The following is a 7,552-nucleotide window of genomic DNA, read 5'->3' on the forward strand; positions in this document are numbered from 1 at the left end:
GGCAGCATCCATTGAAGGGTCCCATTGAAGGTTCCAATGAAGGAATTCTAATGAAGGGTGCCAGCCTGAAATATTGACTTTCCTGGTCCTCCAACGCTGTCTGACCTGCTGTCCTTCTCCAGCTCCACATCTATTCACTCTGATTTCCAGCATCTGCAGTCCTTACTGTCTCCAATACGACTCCCATTGTGTGAAAGTGATAGAGAGAGTGTACAAGCAAGTAATAGAATTAGGGGAAACTGGGCAGTGGATGTCAATTAACATGAATTATATCTACAAGCACTTGATTCCTATCGGGGTGGGGTGTCAGTCATCTTTGTTGCCTGGGTGGCTAGTTTGTAATAGAGTGTGATACCAACAATACAGGGTTTGATTCCCATGCTGACGGAGGTCCAATGGAAATTGTACCATCTCCTCTTTACTTGAGGTGCAGTGACCTTCAGGTTGAACTCAGCAGCAGTCACCTGTCTCTCTTTTTCATCAGAGGGCAGCCCATGGTACAATGGCAACTTCCATTGCACAATGACAACTGGAAAATGGGTGTGGGTGAACATAGAACCTTCTTAGAAGCTTTCAATCTCTGGTCAACCTATTTTCATGATTTTCACTGGCAGTTCAGCTGAAGTGTGGTAGATGTCCTTTTCCTATCCTGAGTAATTGGAAAATGATCAAGAGCACACTAAAAATAGCCAGATATGTCACCAAATCACAGAAAGCTGTGAGAGAAACAGGGTTATCAATGTAGGAGACTTCAACTTTGATAGTATTAATTGGGATCACGTCAGTGTGAAAGGATTAGATGGGTCGGAATTTTTAAAGTCTAAGAGAATTTTTTGTGCCAATATGTAGACAGCCCGACTAGAGATGGGGTAGTGCTAGAACTAATCCTGGAAAATGAAGCTGGTTACATGGCTGAAGTTTCAATGGGTCAGCATTTTGGGCATAGTGACCATTTGAATACATTTTGAAAGATAGAATTAATTGATTCATAGAAAGACGATAATTGATTGGGGATGGTTAGCACAGATGTTTTAGAAGCAGATCCTCTCTGACTAATTTAAATGTAAAAAGATGACTAAAGTACATTGATGAGAGTAGTGCAACTGATGTGGCTTACATGGATTTCAGTAAGGCCTTTGACAAGATCCCATATGTTAGACTGGTCCAAAAGGTGAGAGCCCATGGGATTCACGGCAAGTGCCCAAACTGGATCCAAGCTTGACTTACAGGTAGAAGGCAAGGGTGACATTGGAGAGTCATTTCTGTATTTGGAAGCCTGTGACCAGAATTGTACATCACAGTTTGGTCCTGGGACCCTTCCTGTTTGCGATGTGTAATAATAACTTGGATGTGAATATAGAAGAGATAGTTTGTAAGTTTGCAGATGACACAAATATTAGTGTTGTTGTAAATTAGGAGGATGGTCTCAGGATATAGTCTGATGTTGATCAGTTGGTAAACTGGGTAGAGCAATTGCAGATGCAACTTCATCCCAAACAGTACAGGGTGATGCATTTTGGGAGGTGTAAAAAGTGGAGGGTATATGCAATGAATGGTAGGTCCCGAGAGAGTCCTGAGGAACAAAGAAATCTTGGTGTACAAGTCCATAGGTCTTCTAAGGTGTCAGCACAGATAGACAGAATGGTGAAGAAAGCATGTGTAATGCTTGCCTTTATTAGTCAGGGCATAGAATATTTCTTTATTCCTGTAAGAAAGTCTTGTTACAACCTTATGAAACTTTTTTTATGAAGATGTGGATGAACAGGAGTAGCTGGTTGCCTGGAAATGACAAAAAACAGATTTGAATTAGGCCAATCAGTTTAAGTTACTCCCCCCAAAAAATACCAATTTCCAACAAAGTTTGAATTGAGTATATTGATAATCTTAAAAGCCAATGACACAATGACACTCTGGGGTATAAGACCAGGGAAAAATTGAACAGTTGGGAGCAGAACTGCCAAGCCCCAACAGGCAAAAGATTGCCTGAAAAATAGCTCTCTTAAGAGATGTGGGCGGCACGGTGGCACAGTGGTTAGCACTGCTGCCTCGCAGCGCCAGAGACCCGGATTCAATTCCCGACTCAGGCGACTGACTGTGTGGAGTTTGCACGTTCTCCCCGTGTCTGCGTGGGTTTCCTCCGGGTGCTCCGGTTTCCTCCCACAGTCCAAAAGATGTGCAGGGTCAGGTGAATTGGCCATACTAAATTGCCCGTAGTGTTAGATAAGGGGTAAATGTAGGGGTATGGGTGGGTTTCGCTTCGGCGGGTCGGTGTGGACTTGTTGGGCCGAAGGGCCTGTTTCCACACTGTAATCTAATCTAATCTAATCTAATCTTTAAAAAAAAAAGTACCTTTATCAATCAATAACCTGTGAAGCAGAATCCCCAAGAAGAAGAAAATAAGACACAGGAAGATCCAAATAGAAGAACCAAAAGCTGCCTGGTTTTGAGATCAGAAGTGTTGTTTTGTAAATCTTAATTGGGAGTTTTATCAGACTAGTATTATAGAAGGGAAGGTAAAAAATAGGTTAGAGTAATGACTTGTACATAGCTGTTAGTTATGTACTTTAGGAAATAAAGCTATTAATTTTTACTTTAAATAGTTCTTGACCACTCGGATTTTTACAGATTACTGCATGGGATAAGTCTTTTCTGTCTTGCTGGTTTTAAATTAAGCAGGAGAGTTTACCCCGTGTCGTAACACCTTGGTTAGGCTACAGATGGAACACTGTGTGCAGTCTGGTCACCATAATATCAGAGAGCGTGATGGCACTGGAGAGATTAGAGAGGAGATTCATTTGGATGTTGGCTTGGGATGAAAAGTCTCAGTTATGAGGAGAGGTTGGATAGGCTGGGTTTGTTTTCTTGGGACCACAGAAGGCTAAGGGGTGAATCTAATCGAGGTATACAAAATTCTGCGAGGCATAGACAGAGTCGATCTTGAGAATGCCTTCTCCATAGTAAATGTGTCTAAGATCAGAGGACATATGTTTAATGTGAGCATTAAGTGGTTCAGAGCAGACCTGACTAAAAATGATTTTCTCCCAAAGGGTGGTAGATATGTGGATTCTGCTGCCTGAGAGGGTGGTGGAGACAAGTACTCTTACAACATCTAAGAGGCACATGAGGGCATAGTAGACTATGAACCAAGAGCAGGTAAATGAGATTTGTGTAGTTTGGGGTTTGTTGATTGGCATAGACATTATGGGCAGAAGGGCCTGTTTCTATGCTCTACAACTCTATGACCTAATTTAATACCAATCTTATCTGAAATCAGTTAACTGCCTGGAAGGGTGGTAGAGACAATCTCAAATGAGGTATTCAAGAGGGCATTGGGAAATCATTTGGATAAAAGTAGTGCATAAGGATATGTGGACAAAGAAGGAGATTGGTAACAATGTTCACTGTTGGTCAAAGTACAATGGGCCAAATGGCCTCCTTCTGCGACTGTTTCCTTTTTGCCCTTGCATCCCCTCCCAAACTCCTCCCAAAGCTCCAAAAGCTTACAACTACATCATGTGGATGAAAATGGAAGTATAACTGGCTTATCATTTATACTAAAGACTTTGTCAAACAAAATTATCAAGTGTGCTGTCCAACCCTTGGTTCTGTCAGTCATCCTGTTCTCTGTTCTACAGGTTAACTTCCATTGGCTTCATGCACACTGTCATGGTTTGTCATTGCCTTTTGGTGGATGGCTGGCCAGGAAAGTTTTATCTACTTCTCACCTGACATCAGGTATGTTCACAGGCCAACAAACAACCCATCTGGCCACATTATAAATCGATCTGTCCTGGCCATCACGTGTGACTCCAGAACATCATGCCCAAAGGGTAGGGCATGTGGTGTTAGAAGACACTTTCACCACATCTAGCCACATAAACCTCACCAAGGACTATCTGTGCCACCTTTGTACAGTTCCCTCTCTTCTGCAAACTTTCAGCCCTTGACACCGGCCCAAAAGGTATTCATACTCTGAGGCTTTCTCCCTGGCTAGATGCCTCCATTAAAACTGACTTGGGTCTGCTATCAAATTAAGTGGCTTTGCATCTGACCATGGGACCACCCTCCAGTCACCTGTGGCCTGCAAAGAAGGCCCCATATGCAGCCTGGAACTTTGGCCCAAGCCTCCCATGGTATCTCCTAATCACAGGAAAGAGAGTAACAGAAAGTCAGAGGAAGAAATAGAGACAGCTGGCAGCAGAATAAAATACAAAGAGAAATAACAAATGGCAGTAACAAAAGACAAAATAAGCCAGATAGATAAACTTTTATTATATTGAGACAGATATTCCCTGATTTTGCTATTGTTGCAGAATGTCTTTCAGACTTCCACCTGGCAGTTGTTGGTCTCTAGGTGAGTACACACTGCTTTACTGTATTCCTCTTGTTGGTGGTGAGTGATTTGTTTTATGGTCAGAATATAGAGGGTTATTTGGGACTGCCTAACCTCCCATATTTATCTCCCCTCAGTCCATGGTCATTTTATGCAAGAACTCTTTATGTACAGCCAACTATGTACATGAGACCTTCACACGGGATTGGGGCTTCTGCCTCTTTCCACGACTCTCTACCTAGTCATGCGTAAACACCAGTGTCTTTTAATGTCTGTGTTCTTTAAAATTGTGGACTGAAATGAGGAGGAACTGTTTGAAAGCAAGGATTGTCACATGATTTGATAATTTGATTCTCAACACTTCTTTGTATAGGTGTTGGTCACAGCAGTAACTGTAAATGAACTAGAGTGAAGGGGGTTGTCTACAGATGGAATTTTGGTTGGCATCAAGAATTAATTGGTCAATGGACTAGTGAGCAGTTATCGATGACCAAAGCCTTCTGCCTGCCATCGACCACATGATTGGTTCTCACTTTAAACCTGAGGAAAAACCATTTATCTATCTGTCAGCAATTGCTGTAGGTTGTGACTTTTTAATTGATGTCAGTTTTATAAGTGAACTAGCCACTCTGTGCTTCTTACTAACCAATGGAAGCATTTAGAAAAGTGTAAGAAGAAATTTTTTTGATTAGCAAGAACCAGTTCAGTGGAACTTCTGAATGAAGACGAATGAACTGCTTTGCCAGCTTTCCTCCATGTATGTCTTTTCTTCTGCATGTGAATGTGTGTGTGTTCCATAATGCATGTGTGCCAATGATTTATAACGGTTTAACTATAGTGCTATGGACCAGATCCACTCAAAATATTTTAAGATTGTAGCCTAGACCCTAACTTTTTCTTGTTTTAGAGGTAGATAGGAAGTGCAGTGTTCCAGATGTGATGCAATTGGTCAAACCACTCAATGTTAAGTAAAACACAATTTACTTAAACACTGTAGTTAAAATACAAACCAAAGAAAGAGGAATTTAGAATAACTTAACGATTGCAAAACTGAATAATAGATACAGTACCTATTACTAATTAACTGTTGCAATATAGTAACATCCCATGAACACACCCCTCGGCAAAAAGGCAAATTCAGACATGGGTTCTCACAAGCAGTTCGCCAATCCAGGAGGGAAAAACATCAACAGAGATTTCAAAGTAAGTAGCAACTTGGAATCATTAACTGGATTTCCTAATTCTTCAGAGACCCCAAATAGCTACTGATGCTACAGCTAAGAAAAAACTAGAAAGCCTAGTCTATAAGGCTGCCCACACCCATTCAGGCTGTTAAAAAAGAACCCAAGGCCTCACAAGTTTTTTACTCTAGTGATACTGGTAGACTGCTCGGTGCTTCTGCCTTATAACCTCTGTTCAGAAAAAAACCATTTTAAAGTGACAGCACTGTCACAATAGCTAAATTCTAAATAGTGGTAGACAGTCCTATATCCGAAATCATTGGGACCAGCTGTTTTTCGGAATTCGGAATTTTTCGAATTTCAGAATAAGTCACCGTTTGATGGTGAAATCGTTTGTACTCTTTGCAGTGGGAAGAACAACTTATTCATTCTTTACACTGTTTTAAGTGGCAATTTGGTCCTGAAATAAAGGCAAGTCTCATCCGACTAATTTTGAGATTTCCAAGAGTGAACCCACAAGGAATTTGGTTGCCCACACCCATCAACATTTCTATTTCTGTCTATTAAGAATGCCATAATCACTCTCACAGGGAAGTACTCTTCCTGCCAATAAAAGAGCCACAGCTAGATGAACAAAATATTCATCATTTAGACTGATGAAGTGACAATTTAGCCGCTTGAGATGTATGTGCGGAAACTGCTATATTAATCAATGTAACTAATAGAAATCAAATTAAATCCATCTGTTAATCATAATTTAGTATTTAAGTCAAATCAGTCAGTACCAGGAAGAAATAAATAACCATCGCATGGTAAATAAACATGCTGCGTAAATATTAGCAGCGGTGTGTTGTGACTGTAGAATATGAGAATGTATTAAGATTGAGACTGCCCAGGATCATTATCTCTGTGGTAAATATCTACAATAACCCTCTTCCAGGGTGGTGAGTATTGACACAAATTAGGGAGACTCTAAGACACAAGGGACAGAGTAGCATATCTGTAAAATTGACCTCAAATTGATGACACCGCAGAGCGAGATAGGGGAGCAGGAAGGGCAGGGTGTGACTGACAGTCACCAGTGTAGGACAATCTACAGCAGAGAGAAAGGAAAAAAACTGGGACCATTTAACAGGAAAATGTACTTCCTACCTGAGGATAAGGAACAAGGCTGCCAAAACCTGCCAACCAAGGCACCATGAAGCAGGAAAGACTCCAATAGGGGAAATGGAATACTGTAGACACCTTATAACCTTGGGGTATTTCACAGTCAGGAGTGAGAGTCCAATTGGTTTTTGCCAACATGGTTACCAGGGAAAGAGATATTTTAAAATGGTTACATAAAGGTCAGTTGATCCAATTGCCATAGTTTAAGACAAGATGACAGTGTATACATTGTACAGTAGATTGAAAATATTCTGACAACAATGGCACTTAGGGTGGTAAACTGGAGGAAAACATTGGAAAAATGACAGGATAGCCATGAACCATACTGAATGGAGGGAGCTTCAGAGTTAAGAAGAAATGCAAAGCAAATGCAGAGAATGTTGGAGAAACTCAACAGGTTTGGCAACATCTGCGGAGAGAGGAACAAAGTCAATGTTTCGAGTGTGACTCTTCTTCAGAACTGAGAGGTTTTGGAAATTTTATTTTATTTTTCACTCTTGACAGAGGCAGAGGATGAACTGAAGCAGATGGTGTCAAAGCTCAGTGCAAATGACAAAGAGTGAGTAAAGAGAAAAAAAGAGATAGACAAAGGGTGTAAAATAAAGTATGAAAGGAAAAGAATTGGTCCTTTCTACTAAGTGCAAAATAAATAGACATAAACATGGCGCATTGTGGGGTGGGAGTGTGGGGGAGAGAATACAAGAAACTTGGAGAACAGACTTCATGGAATAAGTCTGGAATTCAGCAAAGCGACCTTCAGGCTGTGAAGTGCGTAAGCCAAAAATGAGATGTTGCTCCTTGAGCTTGTGTTGTGCTTTGTTGGAACATTGCAGTAGGCTCAGGACAGGAAAATGCAACAGCAAGGTGTCTT

Source organism: Chiloscyllium plagiosum, unplaced genomic scaffold (genome assembly GCF_037043375.1).
Source record: "Chiloscyllium plagiosum isolate Xiang-an unplaced genomic scaffold, Cpla_swu_hap1 HiC_scaffold_14, whole genome shotgun sequence".
Classification (NCBI taxonomy): Eukaryota; Metazoa; Chordata; class Chondrichthyes; order Orectolobiformes; family Hemiscylliidae; genus Chiloscyllium; species Chiloscyllium plagiosum.